The 27,602-nt window shown below is 33.4% G+C and overlaps 2 protein-coding genes across 3 annotated transcripts in view; one reads left to right on the top strand and one right to left on the bottom strand.

Moving 5' to 3' along the window:
* Positions 1-18,698, bottom strand: part of LOC115447263 — a 46,387-nt gene extending 27,689 nt beyond the window's left edge. Inside the window, exon 1 of one of the 2 annotated variants that reach the window (XM_030174260.2) lies at positions 18,599-18,698. The gene's annotated coding sequence lies outside the window, so the exon portion shown is untranslated. Of the gene's footprint in view, positions 1-18,566 lie in introns of both variants that reach the window. The other variant, XM_030174261.2, reaches the window with a different exon arrangement.
* The window catches only part of LOC115447261 (coiled-coil domain-containing protein AGAP005037), a 247,084-nt gene that overhangs the window by 181,497 nt on the left and 37,985 nt on the right, over positions 1-27,602 (top strand).

Below are 27,602 nucleotides of genomic sequence, written 5' to 3'. Positions count from 1 at the left end.
TTTTACTTCTAAAAACATCCAAACATTTTCAAAAACTTTCGTATTTATAATATTAGTAGGATGAGAAGAAATACTCAAATAGCTTATAGGTCTATCTTTTGGGTAGAGATAGGCGCTTACATAAAAAACACGACCAAACTGGAAATCGCATCCAAGGCCTAGCATATTTCACAATGGCCTAATAAAATGCGAATATAAACTCTATATTTCCTTAGACATTGTTCCGATATATTGAAAATACATTTTATTACACGATGAAACACAGACGTCCCTACAAAATATGAAAATTTTCAAAGGAAATATTTATGTAAAGCAAGAAAAGATCGCCATTTGAATGTACATACGTGACTTGTAAAGCGCACCGCGCCGACGATGCGGCGTAATGAGCCGCCGTCCATGCACAATACTCCTTATTAAGTACATCGCCGGTCGGCAGGCGTGAATTTTCACCGAACACTGAACGGTATCACAAGAGGGAATCAGTGAGAATATTGCACTACGTGAATGCTGATGCCGTGTGAAGCCGAACAAAGAGCGGTAAGCGGGAGCGCTATGTTCGTTTTGCACATGGACAGATTTTGCGCGCATATTTTCCATTTGGGGGATCTTTCTGTCCATTACTTTATAATTGTCATGAAGCGATTTGCAATCAGTTTGTATTATTTGTACGATTGTTGATGATTTGTTTGATCTAAAGTTTTAAAGTTTAGATCGCTATAAGATGATTTATGAATATTTTTTACAATTATTTATTTGGTTTTGTACCTTTTGATGCTGTGTTCTTATTAATTGACTAATGGGTTGCTAAAACTAACGTACGATAAAAACTGTTTATGTGCTAATAATAAAATAATAATAATATTTATTATAATGTAAAATTTATAGTAAACGTAAATATCTGTAAGTGATCGTGTAATTTGGCTTTAAGCAAGTGATAATTAGCAATGACACTAATTTATTATAGTTTAAAATTGGCTACGCAAAGCATTAAGTATTTATACTGTATAATCGTTTATTAAAATTTACGTTTAAGCCTGATATGTTTAGTAAGTGTAGGTAAAAGTTACAACTTATAACCTACTAACTACTGAAGTAGTAAATATAAATAAGTATGGCCTCCAAATAGTGCGCATAATGTACTAACATATTGGTTTTCATTTCGAAAAGGAGCATTCCGTGAAAAATATAAAAGTTCTGAAGAACTTACATACTACGTTAAAAATGTTGTTGCCCGTTACCTAGTAATAATTTTGTGCACCAAGTTTCATTTAACGAAAAATGCAAAACATATTTTTAAATTGCCGCTTCCTACACTATGATTTTATGACCTTCGATTCAAAGAACGTACATTTTCACAAAACTGGGTTGTTTTGTATGTTATATTACTAGTGAAAGAATGTTCGAAGTTCAATAAAGGTATTGATAGATTAATTCATTTACGTGTGATGGGAACAGCAACACATTGTATTCAATTCAATTAACTTTAGTTACCAATATTTGAAAATATATTTTAAGTGGTTCCAAACTCTATGTTTTCATTAAAACGATCATTAATATTTCTGCCGCCAAGCAGCAGTGTGTAGTCACTATTGTATTCCGGTTTAATTACTAGATATAATGAGAACATCTTATATCTCAGGATGGCGAGCGCAGTGGAATACCAAACAGTACTTTGTAATTCAAGGTGTCGGATGGTGTTTCTACTGTTTGTGGCCGGTCGTATCGCTTACCATCAGGCAAACGGCAAGATCGTTTCGTCATTCAAAGCAATAAAAAAAAATTAACACAAACCGACCGTGACCGTTAAAATAACACATTATTGACAGAAATACATTAAAACACCACACAAAATAAAATCACTGTGAATTCTCTTTGTATGCAGAGTTATTTAATTAGACTGACGGGCTACTATGATCTTTTAGCTTCAAACAGTTTTATATGCGTTTATTAATTTAATACGAAAATTCCTGATATTACTTTTCAAATTATTGATCGACTCCAAAAAAAAGGAGGAGGTTATCAATTCGACGTGAATGTTATTAATATCATATTATAATTTTTTTTAATAATATTATTCATAATTTTAGTGCGAATATGGCCCGTCCGTGTGGGTATCTGAATGTTGCGGCTGCGAAAAATTCTCTTAGAGTAGTATGTCGTGGGTTTAGGGCGAGTGAAATAAAAATACTTCTTATTGATATTTATTTTATGATATGTCTAGGGTTCAAGTAATTTATGGTAAAGTGTTACACTCAAGAAGATAAACACCTATGTGGTTTCATTTATGTATAAAATATAAATGAATGTTGGCAAAGCAGTGTATGAATGTTTGTTGCTTTATTGAATGGACAGAGTATAATACAGAAACTGTTTCTGATAAAATATTTAAAGTTTTTATAAATCCTTTTGAAGGAGGGTGCTTAATATTTATGTTTTTTTGGTTAGGAAAAAAATTATGAAATATTTTGCATAAAGTAACAAAGTATTGGTGAGGATTTGTGAATGAATAGATAGTGCGTGTCCTAAACACGATATATAATGGTTTATTGTTGTCCATTTTAATTTATTTATGGCGATATATATATGGATGAATATCCAAGGTTTGTGTAAGGGAGTTAAACATGGATTTGTATATTTTCGTTACAGGGCTCGTGTCGCCGTGTGTATTACGGTTTATCGAACGGTCGCCAAGGGCTTTTTCCGTTTGACCGATTTTTAATTACAGCGTGATTGATTAACATGCTAGCAACATAATATGCGAACTACGTGCCAGCAACATTTACAAGGGTTTTTTTTATTATACAGTTGTATTAAATTACTAGCATTTGCTCGCAGCTCTGCCCGCGTAAAAAAGTTTTTCCGCGATTAAAGGATAAGAAGTAGCCTATAGTAGTTTGGTATAATGTAGCCTCCTATTAGGGAATAAAAACAAAATCGATTTAATAGTTCCTGTGATTAGGGCGTTAAAAAAACACTGTCCCTTGTGGTAGGTCTCTCATATGTGTGAGTGCGCCTGGGTAGGTGCCACCGCAATGTCTATTTCGGTCGCCAAGCAGCAGTGTGTAGTCGCTGTTGTGTTCCGGTTTGAAGAACATTGTAGCCAGTGTACAGCCATTGTACTCGACATAATGGGACTAAACATCTCATGTCTCTGGATGGCGAGTGCAGTGGAATACCAAACAATACTTTGTAATTCAAGGTGCTGGATGACGTTTTTACCGTTTATGGGCGGTCGTATCGCTTACCATCAGGCGAACAGCAAACTCGTCTCGTCTTACAAAGCAATAAGAAAATAAACTCATCAGATTTATATATAACCATAGATTCCATACTACTGCAACTTTTATGAGCTCGAAAACTAAGCTAAGTTATTTTAGTTTAGCTCGTGTAACTGAAATATTTTCCCACACTTGTGTGCAGGCTCCAAATACACATTCGGATATGCGAACCAAGTTAAACTAACTTAGCTTATTTCTTGGCCTACAATCAGTATGTAATGCCGTACTTACTACCTAATATTGATGCCTCCTCAATCTGTAACCGCAATCCTGGTTTTTGACTAATTGTATAACGAATGATATAATAACCATGTCTGACAATACCTATTGTACTTCAAATCACACAACAACACTTTATTTAGTACCAATACACTAAATAAAACACTAACACAAATACAGCAGCATGTGAATTAACACTGCCACACTAAAGCACTCAAATACACTTAATCACAAACACTATGCGGTTACATACGATCCACGGTATTTGCGCTCTCTTATATACCCGGTCGTATGCATCATATTGTCTATCTGTCTGTGGAACCTTCTCGAAAGATCCGGAATGGTTGAGAACATTGTAGAAAAATTGGGGTCTGTTATCGAGTTTCCACAACATTCTGGGAGCATAGCGATCTTTCAAGATCATGATGCCACTTGGTGTAACAATATTAAGGTTAAGTTTCAATTTCAATTTCAATACTATAATATAGTATACATGAAGTGATTACATCGGACTTTCGTTTTTCTTCCTACGTGTTTTGATTGTGCATTGGTGTATGTGAACGGAAGAGCCGGTAGGGTTTAACCGCACCGACCCTTCGAATTTCAAGTATCTGATCTTCTTAGTCAAGGCCAGGTCAAAAGTACCCTAAACCAGAGGGAATGCATGAACAGATTGACGTAGGTGGAGGAGACAAGAGAAGTATGCTAGAATCTTGCAACGTGACAATCCATAGACTCAGCCTATCCCTATGGGATAGAGGTGTGATACTATGTATGTATATTTTGATTAACCTTTGCATCGTATAGGCATCCTAGATGCCCGTTAAACATTGACCCTAAGCTCGTTTTTCTTGTCAGATATAATAATTTATAAAGTAACTGCTAAAAGTAATTATGATAAATTAATTTTCTAGGCTGATGTGTAAATTTTATTTTGTATACGTATTAGTATTTTCACATAACCGCGTAAACTTTTTCGAATTAATAACAAGTTGTGTTTACTTTACAGCTTAACACGAAATTTGTAGTTAACTACTTTGTTAAAATATACAAGCTTCATTTAACTTAGTTCATTAAATTTTTTACACCGCACATTATTTTCTAAAATTTAAGATGTGTCCGTTATACTTGCCTGAAAAACTGTTTAACATAAGATTTTTTTTTATACTAAGGATTGCTTCCGGCTTTTCGTGCGAGTAAAGCCCTACCAGCTACAAAAATCCCTAAACACTATAGCGATACGTAGTACCAACTGCACGACACCACCTTCATCAATAAAAAAATCAGTTTAAACCTGTCTATTATTTCCCAGGGGAGCATCTTACTCGGATATAAAGTAGCCTATGTGTTAATCCAGCACACAGCCTACCCGTTTGATAAAATTAGCCAAATCCTTTCTGCTGTTTTTAAGTTTTATTTCTCACAACTTATCCTTTAAATCAAATAATGCGGTCACAATCTACGCAATACAGAATATTTAATAGTGAATATTATGCCTAATACGTAACGTTTAGAGCATTATGAGATTTAACTTGTTAGTAAAATAATGTTTAAGTTTGGTAATTTGCAATGTGCGTGTGAGTGTAACGAGTTGCGATTACGTGTGCCCGCTTGCTCTACTTCGTAAACACACTGACATCAGTTTTTCATATATTTACTAATTATGTTTGTAGATAATTGTTTGATAAACGTTTTAATTGTGCACTGTAATTGTAGTAATTAGTATATACTATTATTTTTAATAATTGGCCATTTATGAAGCCTAAAGATCTTCTATTACTAAATTCAACACTACATTATATAGATGAAGGGTAATCTGTGCTATTGTCTACTGCTCAGATAGGATTTCAATTAGCAGCAGACAAACGTATACCGACTTGGATTCAAGATTAGTTTAATAAACCAGGGTTCATTTCGCGAAATTTCTATTGAAAATAATTCTAATATTCTACGCCCGAACGTCACCTTTATTTATTTAGGAGGTCAAATGAAAACTTAATTAAATTTCGAACATCTGTAACTGAGGAGGAAATAGGATTCCTACATATTTTTAGGAGTTTTTCTGAGCTAAAACTTAATTTTAGACAGATTTTTTACTTCAAATAACTACAAAACATTTAAGGGAAATAAAGCCACTGAAATTATTATTCGTTGACTATAATCCTAAAAATAAAATATAAGTAAAGAATATTAAAACGTAACAATAAAAATCCTGAGCGAAGTCGTAGACAAAACTATTATTTACTTAAAACGACGGTACTGGGAACTTGACGGTAATTGGTTCCTCTATGCTCCAACATTCTATGATGTAATATTAAACATGAGAACACTGGATCCTGAATAGAGTCAAAGTCTGAACAGCTTTAAATGGATTACAAATACAAAAACATTTATTCGCACAACACCATGACTCAATCAATTTACAAAACAAATCAAAAATTTGAAGAAAAAACGTTATAAAAAAAAAGAAATAAATAAATAAAAACACACACACGCGCGCGCGCACACACACACACGCGCACACACACACACACGCACACACACACACACACAAACAGTTGAAAATATAATAAGCAATAAAATCGCAAACAAACTAGTGCATTATCCCGAACGTCATGGTGTGTGATCCAAACAATGTTCATGTGGAAGCAGGTTTCCCGTGGTGGTGCGCTCCGTCTTGTGATTTTAATTTTATAGATCGTTATTACATACGATAGGCTTCACCCAGCATACAATTATATATTAAAGGGCTTAGAGCTTATACGGTCTTGTCGAATAAAGCGTGATATTGCGTGATGATAATATGTCCATACAATGTTGAGCTGAGCTCGTCCGGGCCTTTATGTGATTATTGGTTATCCTCTTCGCTGTAGACACAATATGTTTTATTATACTGAACATGTTTAAGTAAAATTTATATTTATTTAAGTAAATACTCTCAAATCCCAATATTAGATAATTACAGTTATACATAATTATCTTTATAATAGATCCGAATAGGTCTTGTTTACCGACCGGTAACCAGCACTGTGTGGATTTTGTTGTGCTTAAGTTTGAATAGCAGCCCAATCTCAAGTTGACATGCGTGGCTCATTACCATGCACAGTTATGTTATTAATTATGTGATATTGCTCTATTTAGGAGTGGCGTTTACCATCACCGGGCGGGATAGGTTTCATAAAGAATGAACATGTTTTCATTTAAATTCAATAAATAAGTAACAGTAATTTTCGTATCAGTAATAAACCCATTTCAATTATTATTAACCTTACATAGCGCTTGGTTGATTGTAAATCACAGTGAAATAAGGAAGAACGTGCAATTCTATATAATAAGTGCGGAAGGAGGTAAGGAGCGGTCTGGTGGTAAAAGTTGGCAGAGTCGGCCGGTTAGACTTGTCTGAGATGTGGGACTTGTGCTTGACTTTTGTTTTTGTTGTTCTTTATTGTTTTCGTAATAAGTTTTTATTTTATTGTCCGATTACAGCAATAAGGAAATCTTTTAATTTTTACAAGTGACTGCACTTTTTTGTTTTTGTATAATGTCTGTGCCACTTTTTTTACCTTCGGATTATCCCACTACATCATCATCAGCCGCTTAAAGTCCACTGCTGAAAATATGCCTCCCCCAAAGATTTCCAGACGGACCTGTCGAAAGTGGCCCGCATCCAACGTGTTCCTGCGACCATTATCAATTTGTGCGTCACCTTGTAGGTGTTATCCCACTATACTTGAATTAAATTTACAATCGATTGCTTGTGAAACTTTTGCCCGTAATTCTTGTTCAAAAAAGTTAATTGCCGGATAAAGTATAGTTATGTTTCCGGCTTTAGTTTTTTTATCAGTATGAGTAATATCGCTGAGTTTTATAAGAGAATGATGATATTTTGATGGCTTGTTTTTTGTAAGGGTGTATTGAAGCCATTGTGGTATTTAATTTTTATAGAGAGCCGAGTAACATACGTGATATTTTATACTGTTGAAATACATAACCGTTCACGTTTTATACAAATCTGTAGCTGAATATATCGACTCTTGAAAGGCAATCATATCTAAGCGACAATCAGTTAATTTTTGAGTAGAGTGCTTTAAAATTTTGATTTCAATATAAAAATTCATAACAATTCAACTTTTTATTTTATAAAGATATAGTCTAATATTATTAAAACTTTCCTAGACTTACAAAACCTAGATCAAATGACGCAGACAAAAAAAGGCGATTCAAAACATTTATATAACTCATTTTCGGTTTACGTGTCGTTTAGATATGATTGCTTTTTAAGCATCGATATCTTGAACTATGGCAACTATTCTTGTCTCCGGCCTAGCATAGTCGTAACGAATTAGCGTGTTTAGAGAGTAAAGGCAAACTAGATTTTCATTAGGATAACTATATATTAATTAGTTTACAATTGCACGTCAAAAACAACTAGAGTAAGACAGCACATATGACTCATTAATAGTTGGACATTTTTAATTATTCTAATTTCACTACTCAAAGAATGTTATGCTGCCAACTCTTATAATATAGGTAAAGAAGATTAGTGCTGTATGCAACCTCAACATTATACACTTTTCGCGTAGTTTGAATTCGTTTCGTTAAGTGAAAATGTTAAACGAGTAATTTGCATTTTCAAGCAAACAATTCATATTACCCGCCGCGACGCTTTCTAAACTCGATTGTATAAGCTCACGCGGCAATCAATCGCAAAGTCGGATTCGACTTCGCGTCGTCATTATTCAATTAGTTATAAAACAATTTATTCTTTACCACGCTTTTATTGTGTATCTATTGCTTTTGTTTTTATTGTTGCATGTAATAGTAGGCCGTTATAATCTTTTTATTCTTAGTATATTATCTAACTCATATTATAAGTACGATTTTGTGAATATGTTTGGACACAAACTACTTTTAAATTGGTTTTTTGTTTTCGGAACAGGTCTAGTTTTATAAACTCAATATTTAATGTTATGCCTAAATTCCATGTGATTCTCCCTCGGGGCAATTTCTATGTAAATTTGGGAAGCTACGTGTTAAAGAGCCTCCCGCATCTCCAATATCCAATTGTGAAAAACACATTATAAATGTTTTGATTCAATAAAGAAAAATGTCCACGTGATTACGTGTATATGTTTTTGTAAGACACGTTAGTGACAATTTATCGTCATTGATGGAATAAAGGCGTATGCATAACATAATCCAACATAAGCACTCGCGTTGTAGCGTAAATGTGACTTGGTTCAAAACAAGAAATTCTCTCGGTGAAAATATTTAAGCCCTTAGGTACCTACTAGCATTCAATTTATATGCAAACCTTGTAAGCGGCGCCTCGGTGTTGAGGCGGCGCGGCGCGGCGTCAGGTTCTAAGAAATTTTAAAGACTAGCTAAACTAGGCGACTACGTAAATATTGCTTTACGACGCTATCTTTGTTCACACAGACTTTATTTTCCACTATAAAGATTAGAATTGCACCTCATTCAGTATTCTCTGCGGTCGCCGTCTGTTGACATTTATGAGCCATAAATTAATTTCAGACAGCTGCTTCAGTTCGGTTTTACAACTGATCAAAACATTTTAACTTTATACAAGAATTTTTATTTTGTTTCATATGAAGCACTTTCATTGTATTTTTTTAAGCCTGATGGCTACCGAAGAGCTTAATAACTTACTATTCGTGCTGCATTGACACGTAAGCTGTATATTGAAAAATTTTAAATGTTTTCAGCATTTTCACAAATCTGCTTTGAAACGCGAACGTTTGTGAAATGAAAAAGCGGTGGCATTCAACAAATTAAATGGAATATTTGAATTTTTTTAAAAATGTCATTTAGACTTTAAGTAAGACTGTTGAATCTTACATAAGTATTCAAACTTCTATGTATAACAACATACAGATAACTAGTAACAATTAGCATTGCACATTGACGGCACTTATAATGTTTTATTAAATATATTATTATAGTTACGGTTTCAGATTTGATTACGTGTAAATTTTAATTGAAGCCATGTTATGGTTGTTTCAGTAGCTTATTATGGCATGTATTTTCTGTAGGATGAATGCTATAATGAGTGAATATACTTAACGGTAAACTCAGTAATATGATGCGTGTAAACATTATGCAATTATTATTTAGCTATTGATATAAATAAAAAATAAACATATGTATTTAATATGTTTTTATGATGAATTATTTAAAATGTTCCTGAAATATGATAAATATGTGCTTAGTTGATCACATGACGTGATGTGATGTAATTCTAATTTCGTAACCACCGGATAATGCAAGTAACGGTTGCGTTACGTGTAGTCGAAACTAGAAAACGAAAGGATATTAAGCCATGACAACGCTACCGCTGCGCCATATTAGAATAAATCCATGGATTTATGATTCCATTATTATTATGTTAGTAGTGATCATAATTTCTGCACTTTCAAAATTTTTTATATAATTATTTTTAAATAATTATATATAAAATTACAAATTTAAGTTAAACATATTTTAACCAATTTACCAATAATTTGAGAGTTATAGCATTATGAATCTTAATTACTCAAAAAACAATTAACACAAATTTGTTGTATGTTGTAACAGAAAAGATAAGTAGCTCAAAGTTATACATATTATTATATGATTATTAGTGTAAAAAACCATCACGATATATCAGCCATGGTTTAAACATCAATACATCAAAAAATATTAGTTTTAGTCCGAAGTCACAAGCTATCTTCGGAAAAAACGTAATCGCTTCATAAGATGTAATCACCTTGACCTACTACGAGTGCTCAAATGACACCGCGCTTAGAATTAATGTGTACAAGTTATTATATAACATGTTTTCAAAATGGTCTCTGTAATAGCGGACCGTGATGAATACAATAACGACAAGTATGTCCGAATTTGTTTTGTTGTACTAAATTATTCGGGAAAGTTGTAGATTTCTTTTTGTATAAAAGAATAAAACGTAAAAAGCCCGTCGCGTATAATGATTATGTGTGCTGAGATTAATTAACCAATATTTTTTATTTGCCTGTATCTAGAGTTATTCTTTTCTGTTCTTAATTGTAGTAAACGCATGCCAATCACTACGAAAATTAGCCAGGTACGTAAGAGATATTATAGTGCGCAACTGTGTGCGTAATACATAAGTGCACTCCCTGTTTCTTTACTCTCATAGTCCAATGAAACAGCAATCCGACATGACCGAAGAGAGATCAGGCGGAGGAGCAAACGCTTTACATGCTTTCGGAGGCACGGGGGTACTACACAGCAACTTCTTGACTCCGAGCTGAGTTTGAGTAAGTTTTTAAGATAGGAAAATCCAGTCACAATTATATTTGATCACAAGCTGGGATTCCAACCTAGTACTTTAGCACGGTAGACGTACTCGTATCGCATACGCATTACAACAACGCCACCGAGGCAGTTAACATTATTATAGTATTCACATACAAACGAAACGAATACATGTATAGACGGTAATGTACTAACACTATATCCGGAAGAGTAAGGCTTGCATAACTCGTCGGCTTTTAAATAATTTCACTTAATCACTTGGCGCGTCTTCGCACAGTTGACTGCTGCGGCGCACGCGACGTTCTGCAGCGCCGTTTTCAAATATCAAGATTCGAGAGCGATTACCATTTTTATGAATTGTTATAGTGGAATTACAGTGCATGCGTGTGCGCTGGTGTCTAACAAGGCGGATAATTTGATTTGGTTTTTAAAATCTGAGAAATTAATAAGAATTAAAATATGTAGAGCTAATGCTTTCAACGGTATGACATGCTGTCGATGTGAAATGGTTAATTGTCAAAATAATTTTAACAAGGTAAAATAGTATTTGAATCGTTAATGTGGAATTTTATATAAATAGAAATAATAATACACAGATAATACAGATTTGCAATATATATCAAGACACTATTGTTATCACTTAGTTTTGGAATAGAGTTCACATAAAAATAAATACGTAGATACTAAGTCATCATCAGTAAAGTTAGCCACGCCCCTTGAGCAATGAGGTGAGCATTAATTAGTAACGCAAATCAAGTATAAGTAGTTACCAAGAACAGTAACAAGTTTGTTGTAATAATTCACATATTGTGTATACCAGGCAAACATAAATCATGAAATACCAACTTACATTAATACTTACGATAGATATGATGTAATTTGTAATCATACATCTAATAACTAGAAATGATTAGTGGGCCTTTTGAAATAAATAAAAAAAACGATTAATGAGTGACGTACGAAATTATGTGTTTTCACAGCCAGTTCTTTCATGAATTGTATAAGTAAAGATAATAAAAAGACGTCTTAAGTTACTGTTCAGATGATAAGCAATAGACGGGTGTTAGCAAAACGCGCGCTAAGAGTTGTCATAACACAATGTTGCTTAAGTAAATGTAATAAGAATTTAAATCATACAAACATCATAATTTAGGCAAACGTAACAGCAATTCTGGCTGACTATCAATGAAGAAACTTCTTGTATTTTCGTAACTGCGCCAAGTAAATTGAAACCGCGTTTCGTTAGCCAGCACATGATATCATGTGTTTCGCGGAGTACGCGCCATTTAGAAATGCGAATTGCTCAAATTCCCAAATTTAGCCCCGTCAGCAACTTTTATAATATTAGCATGAAATTATAATGGAACGAATTATAGTGCCAAATGATTTCGTATTTTTTTTAACTACCATTATTTCTTTATACTATTTCTAAATAAATAATGAGTCACAATATGCTGGCATAATGGTAAATCACAACGCAACCATTCCTATTCATTTTATAATAATTAGCATTAATAAAGTATTGCAGTAACACTACGTTCGTATTAATTTCTATTATAATAATATCACATGGAAATGAAATGATTGAAAAACAAAAAGCAAATGTTACCTACTTAATATAATGAATGAAGCTTATACAACGAATGTGCTTTGTTTCTAGATGAAAAGGTGCATAAAGCACTTAGGGATACCCAGGAGCTAAACAGAGATTAAAACCTCAAAGGATTACTTTGACATTTTATTAGTCTCATTGCGAATTAATCTCTTAAGAGAGGACTATGAAGTGAGTACAAACGAATTATTATTACTTAATTCGTTATATTTCTGACACACTCGGACAATCGGATTAAAGTAGGATGAACATTGTATGGCGTCTAGGTTATTAGGTATGAAATATTGCATTGATGCGATAACCGTTTATATTTATCATTATGTGATCACTAACCTATTTGAAGTCTTTTAACTATGCCCAGACCATCGAAATGGAGTATACCTTGGTGTATCTATTGGTCTTGTCACAAATTAGGCGACACCAGAGGACATAGATGCTATTGAATATTGACTTAATAGCATCTGTATTCCGTTTCGTATCTATTAAAAATTACAGTACGTGGTAAATTTCATACTTAGCATAATTATTATGGAAAATATTATAAAGATGAAGCAGGCTATTTATTTATCAGTTTGTCCATTAATTTTCCACAATTTCTTAAGAACACGTCTTGTTTAATGAGCTGAGTAATAAGAAATGTAAGTAGGAGTATTTGCTTAGTTTAACACCAATGGTGTGGCATAACATGTTGTTTGTTTTTAATCTCGCATACTGTGTTCTTTATTCGACACAATTTATTTTGTTTACGATGGGCGCACTCTTAGCTGTCCATTTATTTATAGGTAGCTGTAGATACTTACCTTCACATTTTTATTTTACGTGTCAATAACGAACATTTATTAACATTTACAGCCAAGCCAGTACATCTCACCTTTCGCCTACTGAGACAATCCCCTACACTTTCGGAAATAGAAAATATATTTTGTAATATCACAGCAAGTAAGTTGAATATACGCAAACAATGCGCTGCTCCGAATGCAAAAATGTAATCAGTTGTGCCGGTCATTGCTCATTTTGCTCGTTGATTGCTTAATGTATTTCCGGGATGTCGGAGATCTTTTGACGTAAGTGGGTTGACAGTCGTTTACAACAAAGTTTGTCGACTGGTAGGTGTCTAGCGGGTACATTTAGAGTGCTTCGAATTTTTATAGCTACAGTGCTATGGCGTTTTTTTTTTTATTGACCCGCAAATAATTGTTGGGATAGCTTTAATATAATATTAAGAAAGAAAAATGTAGTCATGGATATTCTTTTTCACGTATTTTCTCTCTAGGAACTGTTTATTTAACTTCGTCAATTTTTTTATAATTAATAATAATGTACTGTGAATCTACATCAAATAAATTCCTCTAGCCTTACCTTACTTTTTACTAGTATTATAAATGCGAATGTTTGTAAAAATATTTGGATGTGTGTTAGATGTGAAAGTAGTACCAGCTGTACGGATTTGGATGTAATTTGGTACACGAGTACACCTTATCTTAAATAAACAAATAGGCTATTGTTTTGTCCCAGTAATTTACTCTCATGGGAAATAATGAAATTGTTTAATCTGATTTTTTAAGTAGATGGCGCCGGCGTCATCCAGGTTGTGCTCGGTCGCTACAGTATTTTAAAGACTTTTGTAGTAGCAAAGATTTTCACGCGGCAATACACAGTTTTGTCATAAAATTTTGCTGCAAAATCTGTAATATTTTATAATAAACTTTGTGCAAATTATGACCATATAAATATATCGAGTTTTCGAAGCACGTAAATCTGTTTCACTCGGTACGTATATTTGATTCGAACTGGTTTAAGATACGGGCGCACCTTTAGGTGGTTATTTATTTCGTTGACTTTGCAACTGCAGTTAATTGCCAAAGCGTTCCTTGAATTAGCTAAAAATATATAATAAATTATTATAAAATCAAAAAATTACTTTGTCTGCCCTATATTATATCCCCAAAGCTGCAGTACGTCCTACGAATTGGAGAGGAGGTGCAATATAAGGGAGTTAAGGTTCATTAAATACTGTTAATAAATGGATCTCTTGTAATTTTAACTTTCAAACTAGATTACAGTCTCAACAAATTATATGTTTAATTAAGTGTAGCTCGCGGTTTCGCTTCCGTGAAAAGCCTTTCCCGCTATAAAAACACTAAAACACTAGTTATTCATAGCCATCTGTACCTGTGCTATCTAGGTCAAAAATTGCATTGTTTTCCACGCGAACAAATTACGGGGATAAAAAGTAGCATATAATATGTTAATTCAGGACATGGCCTATCCCTGTATTAAATTTCATGCAAATTCGTTCAATTATCTCTGTTCGTTTACTTTAAACAAACATGGAAATATTTTCACAAACTTTCGCATTTATTATAATTTTGAAGGTATCAGGGCGGGTGGTCAATAAACCCGAGCAAAAAAAGCTCGAGTCCGAGAAAACTCTGAAAGTAGAGTTAGAAGTAACATAAGAAATAAGAATTAATATTAAAATATTTACTTTTTAAACGGATAAAATCTATTACAACGGACAGACTGTAGGAATATTGTTTATAGCGCGGAAAGGTCCACCGTGAAACACGTAATTACACAGGAAGGAGAAAAATATGGAAGTGAAAGTATATTAACTATACTTGCACTTATAGAAACAATACATGATGGTATCCGAGCCTCGATCGCTGATTTCTTATTTGGCTCATTACCATTTATACCGCATCGGTTATGTACATATTTCCTTATCAATTAGAAAATCTACCGCTAATTTACATATAACGCCGTCAGCTATTTCCCTTTTAGATAGATAGAATCTTGAACATAATTATAAGCATTATGCACAATTTTTGACATATCGGTACATTTTGTTCAGTTGTAATAAAAATACGTATTTGTTATTGCCCCTAAAGAATTATTGCTTCGTTCTAATACAGAATATTTAAAAGAAAGTATAACATACAAAAAAGGGAATGTTTAAAATATAATGATTAATAATGGGACGTATTCTCGAACTGGGGGCTTGGGTCACAACTGCGTCGGTCACGGTGAGTCGTTCGCACTAAGACCTTCGTCATTGTCACAGCCGCTACGCCGATTCGGCATCGTCTGTCGGCGCGAGTCGATTATAGACATTTTTTTATAATATCACTCGTTCAGGATGTGATTAGGGTTTATTTTCGATCGAATTTGTTCCTTTTCCCTCTGATAAATGGCGATTAGTTTCAGTAGTTTTTGTTCATGATTTATTTTCATCAAAGTATTGTTGACAAATTGTCAGAATGGTGATACAATATATCCGCGTCTACAATAGAACAGTAATAACGAAAATATTGTTTACAAATTAGTTTAGATTTTGTTAACATTTTGCAAAGGTTTTTTTTTATTGGATTGCTTCTCCCAAAGTCGGTTGTTGATTGGCAAGCGGTCAGTTATAAAAATTACTTTATCCAAAATGCGGAAAAAAAAAATAGTTGCACCTATCTATCTTTCAGCACGGAAAAGTAATGCATGAGATACTTATATACTTACTTAATGCTGGTTGTTACAAGTAATAATAAGAAATTTACCTATTTGAGATAAATCGAATACGATATTATTATAGTTTGATACTTTTGTATAAAATGGTCAACGGTGATATAGATTGTCCACCTCTTCTCAATAAATTCTCTTCTAATGTACCTACTATAATCCCTAGACACCCACGTCCCTTATTTAATGGTAGGTTCAGCAGAACAAACCTTGGTAGCCATTCGCCTGTCCCTCTCTTATCCAAATTATATAACCGAATTGTAGAAAAATCTAATTGTATTGACATATAAAATGACTCGCTTCCTATCTTCAAAAAGAAAATATTGAACTCGCTTGTTGAAACCTAAATCTAGTTTTATGTCTTATATTTAGAATATACTGCACTTATGGCGCAGCCAATTGTTTATTGTTATGTATTAATATGTTCATGCTGTGACAGTCTGTAATTAAAACAGCACTGCAGCAATTACTTACTGAATTCTAACAAATAACTACGTAAGGTGTATGTTTTGTTGGCTGTTCAAATAATTAAATATTTCGCAATATCTAGGGCGGTCAGGATCAATGTCGTGCGTCTGGTAATCCTCGGAAGGTGGGCGGTTGCTACTGATACTGCGATTGATTATAACCGATGGCGAATAACGACAAGGCCGCATCACAAAAAACTGTGATTTTTATATTAAAAATTTTGACATTAATTATGAACAACTAATTTTTAATTATACTTACTTACTAAAAAAGGTGCGTTGGGGTAATGTCGTAGGAGGTAGGTGTAGGTAACATCGTATAAATTAAATATTATTTTTATTTTGTTATAAAATTTTGTTGTCTTACATCTTCTGCGATTCTATCGCCACTGGTTCGTGTGAGTGATTTCGTCACGTTATGTTTACAGTGCTAACAAACAGAATATCTGTATTTAGCCGTTTCTGGGAAGATCCGAACTAGCCCCGTGCAAAGATTTGTTTAAATTTCTGTATTTTCTGTTATCAATAAATTTTCTAGCGATATAAGTACTTATTATAAACTAAAAAATATCATAAGTACTTTTTTATATCTAATTTGTCCAAACACGTCTATGCTCTGAGATCCGATCTCTAGGCATACAATTATTTGTCGTTAAAGAACGGATTAAAATTGTTTGATCTTGTACTTGTAAAATATTGCAAGTGTTTGTGATTATCAAAATTTATAGACGAAGACGTTTCAACTCAATATTTACACATGTACCTACTGTTTCTTCCAATATTTTTTTAAATATCTACAGTGTCATTCGTGATGGGTAAGATCGGGTGCCTAGGCCTATTTAAAAAACAAACTTAGCTTCTAAAAATATTTTATTATATTTATAGGTTTCAATTCGAATTTATATAAATTATTACCTAGATCGGAATATAATGCTCCTTTCACGAAATTTAGAATCCCCTTAATATAGATGTTTTTAGAAAGTAGACTGAACTGTACCTGTGCAGGTTAAGACTTTTCAGAAGATAGCTCTTTCTCACATATTTTTAAATAAGTGTGGTAGTACCCTTTTAAGCCATTATAAAACATTACCTGTTATTTTTAAGGAATTCAAAAAATATTCACTATTTGGTTAAATAAATATTATACTTATATTTAATTAAATAACCAAGCTATATATTTATATATTTTTGAACAAAAATAATTGCGAACACTGATATTTTATCTACGCACCCCAACCCGTTATTAAACAAAGAATACCTAAATAATACGTAATTTAATCCTGCTATATCCTTTATCTAGGAGAAGTGCACAGTGAGGCTTTTGTGCAGAGGAAAGTCTTCAAAGTGTGGGAGCTACTAGTGTATTATGGTATTTTATATAATAAACGAAATAGACGCTTGAAATATCTATCTAAGAAATAAATATTAAAAGAAATAACCACGCGAAAAGAGATTTTTCGATGAATATTTTTGATTGCAATAAGTAAACATTTCACTGAAGTTTTCTAATTATCTCAAATATGATTTAAAAAAATCGTAGTCGCGTTAGATTTGTAATAAATTTAGTTCTTGCTTTTAACGTGCTTTCGAATAAAACATGAAACTTATATTGTATATGTTGTAAATATACAAATTATAATCAAAGCAATAAGATTTTGTTAACCAAAATACGAATATTAATGAAACCATAAACAGCCCCTGTCGGTTTTGCTAACGTTGGATAATAAGACATTAATTCCCTAATATGTTTTTTCGTTTATAGTTTTTACAGTATGTTCTGTTATATGCTAAAATATTTCAAATTGCCATTTTTACAAATAAAAGGTAATAAGGTATCCATTTGTGAGCGTTCCTTGTTTTCTTAAATCTATTAATGCATAAATAAGGCAAGCTTGTCTAGATAATTGTATGAAGGTATATAATGTTATGAATAAATTAACATGCTATATTGTTTACTCAAATGCAATCTGTTAATATTATAGCATTTTACAGAGCGTATTCCACAAACTTACCGTAGCAAAATAAAAATCTATAAAAGCTTAGTTTCTTAATTACAAATCAAACAATAAGTTTTATTAAAATTTTATCTAATTCGAAACAATGCCAACAGTGGCCTGAATAATATAAACAAAGAAAAAAATAAACAAAAGAATTCGCGCACGCAAACAAAATCGCAATGCTCACCAGTGTGTAACAATCGAAAGCGTTTCACTTACGTGTCTGGTTGGGACGCGTGCGCACCGGTCCACTCACAACTTACACACTGACCACTCGCAAAGACGCGTGCGCCGACTAAACCCCACCTGGGCTTTCTTCCAAACCACCAGACCATTTTAAGAGATCACAAATGTAACAGACCTTGCGTAAAATGTTCTGGTGTATACTATTCGCGGAATTTGATTGCTTTCTTGCCTTTAATAAATGTAATTCGGCCATAATTTATCTAATTGACAAGTTATTCAACATTGAAATAAAATATAAATGAAAATCCTGTTTGTTATGAGTTCAATTAACTTTATAGAGACACTCTGAGTGTGTGTTATTTTCTTGTCATTTGTTCACAACTTCTTGATTTCATGCAAGTAAATAATAGGAACAATGTAGATGATTGTTTTTTTTGTGATGGAATCAAAAAATATTTTGGTATTTTTGCAATATTTCATATTTACGAATGCCTTTAAAAATTACGTTATACCTCCTTTACCATTGATTTTTCTTTAAGATGTAACAATCCAGGACAACACAGGTAAGCCATAAACAAAGAGAAGTCAAATGAATTATGGTTGTGAACGCCTAATTTACTATAATCTGCAACTTTTTGTGACATATTGTATGAGGTCATTGTTGCATAACATGAACTTTATAATTAATATAATTGATCAAACTTATCACGTGCATTTTTTCACATATAAATGCGGAAAATTAATACATAAAAATGTTATATAAATATTCCTATAATACTTTCACTTCCGGTTTAAAATAATGCGTCCGATAATACTTTACGAAGCCTCCTTTTTGTTGCATATTACGTACGCGCATTCTTGTTCCGCACGCCATAATCGCTTTTCTCTCGAGCGATTAAAAATATGGAACAATAGGTTAAAATGTGGAATAACTTCGAAAATAATTCCCGATAATACACAATTTGTATAAAGATGCACAAACATAAATGAAACGAAGATCTCAATTAATTTAACCGAGAATCAGCCGTCCACCTCAAATGTTAATAAATCAGTACTTATCATTCAGCAGAATGTCATCTCTTTATTGTCTCTTTATTGGTTCATCCGGTAAAGTCGTGAAGGGTCAACAGTGCGGTGCTTTGGAAGAAAAAAAATCCATAAGAAAACTTCGACCGATACATATTAATTATATGCACTAGATAGATCTGCATCATTAAGATTATTCAATTTATAACGTCAGCTACGATATAATTGTCCTTATTCTCATAAATAAATGATTCTTTAACTAGTCTGAATACATTATAATTATGGCTGGAGGCTGAACACATCCGCGTACCTATAAAAGATTCATAATGGCAGTATCATAAACAGCATGTTATAAAATAACGGGTTGTATTTTATAGTCAGTTAAAAAGTGATAACATTCCAAAACAAAAAAAAATTACAAATTAATAAATATAATTATTTGAATTGCGAAAAAAGAAAAGCGGCGATAGCCTAGTTGGGTGTGGAACGGACTGCCAAGACGAATGTCCGCAGGTTCAAATCCCAAGGGCACACACCTCTGACTTTTCTAAAAAAATCATGTGTGTATTCTTTGTGAATTTATCGTTCGCTTTAACGGTAAAGGAAAACATCGTGAAGAAACCTGCACATCTGAGAAGTTCTCTATAAGAATTTCGAAGGTGTGAAGTCTACCAATCCGCACTAGGCTATCGTGGTGGATTTAGGCCTAATCCCTCTCAGCAGTAGAGGAGGCCCGTGCTCAGCAGTGGGCAAGTATATAATACAGGGCTGATATTATTATTATTATATTTGAATTGTAATCGAAAATCGAGGAAGAAAAAAAAGTCGATTTTTCTCGATCATAAATGGATTTTAATGTTGAATGGATTTTAATATTAACCTCCTCCTTAAATATAACCATTTTCGTCCAATCCACAGATCTTCACTTGAAATTAATTGAGGTTTATAAGTGTCTTGCAAGGCAAGAGGATTATGAAATGTCCTGACATAGCCAAGCAATTAGAAAAAACGGAACGCCGCAATATTAAAAAAATTAAACATATCTTTGAAAACTTGTATGATACAACTTAAACCAGAGTTTACCCGAATCGATATCTATTTGTTATGGACCCGCGTACGTACTTAATGGTTCCGATCGACCGAAGAGCCGTCTAGTATTTATTTACTTTATCGAGTCCACTTTGGAACTCGTTTAATTGATTGCTTAAAGGTACTTTTTATTTATATGTAACTAATTGAATGTTTCGAATAATACAAAAATTTACGAAACATGTTAAGATATTTTTAAATTATAATTTTAATCCAGTTAAGTTTTCCAAGTATTTGGTATTGGTATTGGTTATGGGCTCCTTTTTCCGCACTTAGCCCGTAAAAAAAGTCGGGCCATTGTGCGTGAAGTTTTCCAAGTAATCAAAAAGTCATTAAAACGTTAAAATCATGTTATTGAAACTTATCTGTGCTACACTTGGAATCCTAATCTTGGTTATTGCTTCGTCAGGACAGTAAAAGTAATATAATCATGTAGACTACATAAATAAATAGCTTTACCTGACTTGATTAGAAAATATTTATATTTGGTAACGTCGAGGTTGCATCTACAGGTCTCGTAATACGGCAAAATCTTATTTTGCTGTATTTATTAGAATATTCAGTTATTATATGATTGTTGTTTTTTATTTATATCCTGTTAGTATTTCAAAAGTGAAAGTCTTTGGAGATTTTTGAATATAATCGATAAATACGTTATATTAAATTACGTCATAATATTATAATGAAATTCCGGATTTATTGAAAAAAATCACAATGGCAATTTTATACAAGAAAAATAGATTCAAAAGCAAGAGTTAGTATCTTATTTGTTCGATTCATGTGGAACATCATGCGTCTTAGAGCGAAATTAAACACGTAGTACATGTTTACATGGCGCGAGTCTATTGTTGTTAATTTAGTAAATTAGAATCTATTTGAATCTTTAAATTCGATTACATGTTTGTTGATCTATATGTTGAGCAATGTATTGCGCGTCACGTGTTACTCAGGGAATACCTGCTTAGCTGAAGTCCAGAACATTGAGATACGGCGGAACGACCCTATAGACATAACAACATTTTTTAGCCTGGCTCTGGCACAAATCCGTTTATTTGAAACGTGATTTTTAGGGCATTTAGGGAACTTCATTCCTAGATAAAAGCTTCACTGTTTCTAAACACGCTATACTAAATATGAACTACAATCGTGGTATCGAATCGTTTAAATACGTGACCGGTCTAGCCGACGATCCCGTTTGCCCACGGATAACTTGAAGCCACTCTACATTTTAAATAACAAGAAATCTATTTTGACAGATAAATATTGTTGCTTTACAACTAGTTGCTAGTTGCTGCCATGGAGTAATTAAATGTGTCACAATAGTAATCAATGTGAGGGACTATTGTTACTCGGATTAAAAAATGTCCGGAATATTACAATTATAATAAAACTAGTGCTCAGGAATCATATTCCATTTTATCATAGTAAAGTAAGTATTTTTTTTTTTAGGTACTTGTGTTTAATTGCTTTCTTTCGTTTGACAAATAGGTTCAATAATATACTCGGCTTAAGGATTTTTTTTATTCTGCTTTTCAGTGGTGGAGATGTTTCCGAATATGCATAAATGCGGTTTGCAAATTTTTCCAATGATAATTATATTTTATATAATGGGAATCGGGTTATAACCTGTCCATATATGGAAGCCTCGCCGCCGGTGCTTCCGATGACGTCCTGCATCTGGGATACCGCTAAGTGAGTTTTAATTTATCGATAAATAAATGCGAGGGCAAATGCGAATTCACTAGCGATCTGTAATTTAAAGAACGCTTGGAGGCCATGTAGTGAATACGTTGACCGATAATGAGTTTGGAAACTGTTTAAGAATCAGATCAGAAGTGAATGTGCTTAAGAACTGTAGAGATGCCGCCAAACGCTCTCGACTTGAGGATGTCAAGAAGTCCGCGTTCTTAAAATGAGTGAGTCACGTAAGGTATCAAAGATGAAACGCGTAAGAAAAAATATTATAATTATATGTAAATCTCGTTATTATCCCTCATCTTTCACGAAGAGAGTTCTAAGTATCATCGTAAAATCACCCGATATGATTTGTTACTGTACAGTAAGCCGCAAAAGCAGCTAAACAAATTCAAAATTTCAAATCGCCTTTAAACTTATAACTTCAAAAGGTGTTTATTTTTTAGATAAATAAACCAAAAAACATCGATCGATGTTAACGTTTGAAGTTTAGAATTTATTGTTACTTTTGTGAATGACTGTACATGAATACAGTTATATGAATGAATGTTTGTAGACATATAGAATATTATTATTGACCTTAAAAGGCCTCGTTTTGCCTTACGGGGGACGTTATATCCTAACCCGAAGAGCTTTCAAGCACTTTCAAGTAGTTTCGTTTAATATAGTTTGATCGTTATAGTTGCTATAAGTGGAAGTTGAATGAGGTCGTATATATAAGATAACGTTAGCCACTTCAATGAATTGACGAATTTCACAGATAAGATGTGGTGACTAAGCTATTTTGTGATGCTAAGTCCGTGTGCATAGATATGATTATTATTATTACCCTGCACTAAGGAAACTTCACGTGTCTTCAAAATTCATTGTGGGGGCCTATCTCAATAAATCCATCATATCTAGAGTGCTTAAATGGTTTTAAAGATGATTAATAAGGCAAAGTCAAACCAATATTATGTAAACACTTTTAATAGCGCATTTAATTAGACGTGAGTCATAGGTACTGAACCGTGACGATAACTACGCCACAGTATTTGTCCTGTCTCTAATAAAGCAGCTACACATGTCCAACCTTATTCCATAACGAAATGCTTACATTCGAACAGGATAATAAATGTATCAACGTGATTGCTGTATCACGAACACAATTAAACGACTAGTGATATTTCTTACTATTTATTTCTAAATGTTTCTAAAGTGTTCGTAATTTGGTCGAGTACAAGATTGCTTCAGACACCAATCAGAGTAAAGAGCGAAACTCGCAGATTTCCGATTCGTTTCCGCGCCGTCTCCGACATACATACCGACGTTTATAGTTTCGATACGTTTGGGATGTTTTGTTTAGATAAATATTTGTTATAAGGCGCTTCTGACATTTGAGATTTACGTAATTAAGGTGTTTCAGTTTTTGCTGTTGATATTTACCATATTTCTGATGAATATTTTAATATTATAATCTTATATAAATAATTTATTCGTTCCCGTGCATTAGTCATATAATATTATATGTATTGTAAAATTGTATTGATATACTACTCATATTTTAATTATTATAAACACTGAGTGACAGAACACGCACAGCTAAAACTAATGTCTTTAGAAGCATGTTATTTTGTACACGACTCACACGCAAAGTATAAGTCTGAAGCACTATGAAAGCCTTATTGAAATACTTAGCCTCAGAGACCTTTCATCCCGCACTGGTCGACAGTACATAAATGATTACTCGAATTCTACATTTCAAATCTTAAAGTAAACGCACGGATTTAAATTCAGCACTAGATATGGTGAAACTATAAATCAAAGCATTGTTAAATAAAGTTTGAAAAAACACAAGATATGAACAAACGCCATCATATTATAACGTAATTTCATATTACACAGTCACTGTATGTAACATTCAAATACTTAACTCACGCATTTTATTCATACTATTGATAAAAAGATGTCATCGTTTTGGAGGTTATAGTAAGTGTGTATAGTGTATATTATGATCTGTCCTCATCATCATCATCAGCCCCAGAATGCCCAATGCTGAACATAGGCCTCCCCCAAAAATTTCCAGATCGCCCTATTGTAAGTGCCCTACACCCAGCGATCTCCTGCGACTTTTATGACGCCATCTGTCAGTTCGTGGCCTCCACTTCAGAACCTTCTTGCCCCATCAGCCATCTGTTCTGCGAGTTACGTGCCCTGCCCACTACTATTTTAGCTTCCTAATCCGATGGGCAATGTCGTTGACTTTCGTTGTTCTATGGATCTCCTTATTTTTGATTTGATCGTGTAGAGAAATACCAAAAATAGTCCTTTCATAGCTCGCTGAGCGACTGCGAGTTTCCTTATACTGCCCTAGTTAGAGGTCACGTCTTAGTGCCGTATGTAATCACTGGTAACACACATTGATTGCAGACTTTAGTCGTCAGACACTGAGCTATATTGGACGAGAAGACCTTGCGCAACTTCCCGAACGCAGCCCAACCGAGCGATTGATGATGAACCTCTCTCGAAATTGAACCTACTTAGCTGGATTACTTGTCCTAGGTAGTCATACTCATCTGTTAACTTCGAGAGTCACATTTCCAACACTAACTGACGTGGGCGTTACATGAACATTCGAAATGACTTTCGTCTTGTCAATATTATCATATTCATATTAAGGCCCACTATTTTGGAAGCACGGTTTGAAATTATGGTTTAAGTTGGTGTCGATGAGGGAAGATCATAGGGTGCACAATCTTGTCACTATATTACTCCCCATTTAAATTACCTCGTGTCCAAATGAGATCTGTTCTTCCAACTAGACGAATTTCAGCTCACACTATTATCGTACCTCCTTGGTAAGGATGAACTTCCTGAAGATTCTGGAGTCGACTTTGGCCACCAGGAACTCGCCAAATACGCTCTCTCTCTCTCTCTCTCTCTCTCTCTCTCTCTCTCTCTCTCTCTCTCTCTCTCTCTCTCTCTCTCTCTCTCTCTCACACATGTTCACTGATTGTCGGTCCATCGCAAAAGTGTGTGAGCTGACAATAAACGAAACTTTAGATTTCAATATCGCAGGGCTAGAACTCACGATATACGAACGTGAAGATTGATTTTATGCAACCTTCTGGCAGTTTTGTCACTGATGACTACTTGGTGTTGGGTCTGGAATCTTCTTACCAACCAGTGAGTTGTTAATAATCTGAGGACTGCCTTCTTGTAACGTTTTGCAGAAAACAGTCTTGTCTCTGGGTACAGAAGCCTTGTATCTTCCTCTGTGACATTCGGCTACGTCTCCTGGAGCCATAGCGTCCAAAATCGGCAAATCACGCTCGTTTGCGTGTTAAAGCAGCCTCCGCTATCTTGCGTTGACTGCGCGCAGCTTCCAATATATACACAGCCTCCAAAGCTAAGACATTTCGAGATTTTACTTTTTGATTATAATTTTTTTAATTTCGTACAATTAATGCACTTTCAACCTACATTTTTTAAATTTAGTAATCAGTTCATTTAAAAAAACAAACATAATTAAGTTAATAATATACTTGGATTGTTCCCTAGACTTTGTTGAGTAGTGTAGGTATTAGTCGAATCACAAGCTCATTCAGTATTAAAGAATCTTATGTAAGAAGTTGGTTTATATGAGCTGGCTATGAAAACATTTTTTATGACAGTAGGTCGTCAAGCGGGCGATCAAGGTTTAACTGACGTTTGATAATCACCATCTCCCACTGAATACTCGGACTGCAGAGTCAATATTGGGAATAGATATTTTAGCCTTCGCCAATACTAACGTCCGCTTAAAACGCAAGAACAAAACTGTTACTACACGTAAAAACACAAGATACGTGAGACAGTGACATCACTCCGGTCGAGCTGGGTTATACGAATTCCATAAATGTACAAAATCTATCATTAGGAAACCTTTAAAACAAAAACTTGTTTTTTTTATTTTTGTTGCAATAAGAGTATACATATTTCATTATAGTCACTTTTATTTTGAGTGTATTCCATTTTATATTATAATAGATACCGTAACGGATGTGGATATACATGTAGGTAAATGTTACAATTTACGTACTTACATATTATTATGTAAATAAACTTAACACTTTGACATACGGGATACGACGTACAACGTTTTACGACACGAGAACTACCATGAAATATGTAATGCACCTAGATAGATGTCCGTATGGAATTGCGTGTATTCCGCAACTTCACATTTAACGCCAACCTCTAGTGAATAAAACATTTGTTCTACAATTTTTATATCAAATCATTAAATTGTTCCAATTTTAAAGTCCAGTCGATTATCTGTATATGATGTCTTTTAAATATCACGTGCCGTCTAAACGAAACTTTTAATTGAGATAGTTCAACCGTCTATTGCAAACTTGCCTGTCCTATAACGTGACAGTTTGATGTTCGTGTTTCAATGACAATTTCGTAATTTGTGTAACGTAAATAACAGATCTAGTATATCTGTTAAAAGCCAGTAACAAATATATTATGTAAACCTAATAATGGTTGCAATAATTTACATTTTCCAGAGTTATGTTAATCCAAAAAGTTGAATACAAGTATTTGTTATGTTTTTATAGCTACGAAGATATATATTTTATTATACATACACATATAATGTATAAAATTTTAAATGTTACGTAAATGAAACATATTTTTGTGACTGAATTGCTTTACAATATGGCCGCCCTTGTTAAGTATGTCATTTTAATTGACTATCACTTAAAGCGATAGTAACGTTTTAAGAAATATTTTAAGCAACAAGCCGATTAACGGATCTGTTAAAGTTTCAACTATATACAACATATTTCGCAATCGGTCTTCACAAACAAACTTCCATAACTATAGCCAAATCTAGTCTAATGTGAACCTTGACTTCATTTTACTTTTATCTTTAATTATGAATGTAGCCTGCGGAAGGTAATTTTAGTTAAGTAATAACATGGTAATAAAAATAATATGTTATTAAGTAAGTACTTAAATATTTCTGTAAATCTGTTGGCATGTCCGATGTCACCATCTACTTAGTACATTCGTTTATTCAAAGTTGTCCCTGTAAGTTGATCCGAAGGTCATAAACCGACTAATTGAACATCCGCATTTAACAATGCGTCAATCATGAAATGCATATAATAGGTACTTCAACATTCGCAAATTTGTGTTTAATTAATTTTATTTCATTTCTGTAAGCCAAATAATTGCCACTGATAAGTATTAAGTACTG

Source organism: Manduca sexta, chromosome 27 (assembly GCF_014839805.1).
Source record: "Manduca sexta isolate Smith_Timp_Sample1 chromosome 27, JHU_Msex_v1.0, whole genome shotgun sequence".
Taxonomy (NCBI): domain Eukaryota; kingdom Metazoa; phylum Arthropoda; class Insecta; order Lepidoptera; family Sphingidae; genus Manduca; species Manduca sexta.
Note: the sequence above shows the minus strand (reverse complement) of the source record. Positions and strands in the feature narration are given on the sequence as shown.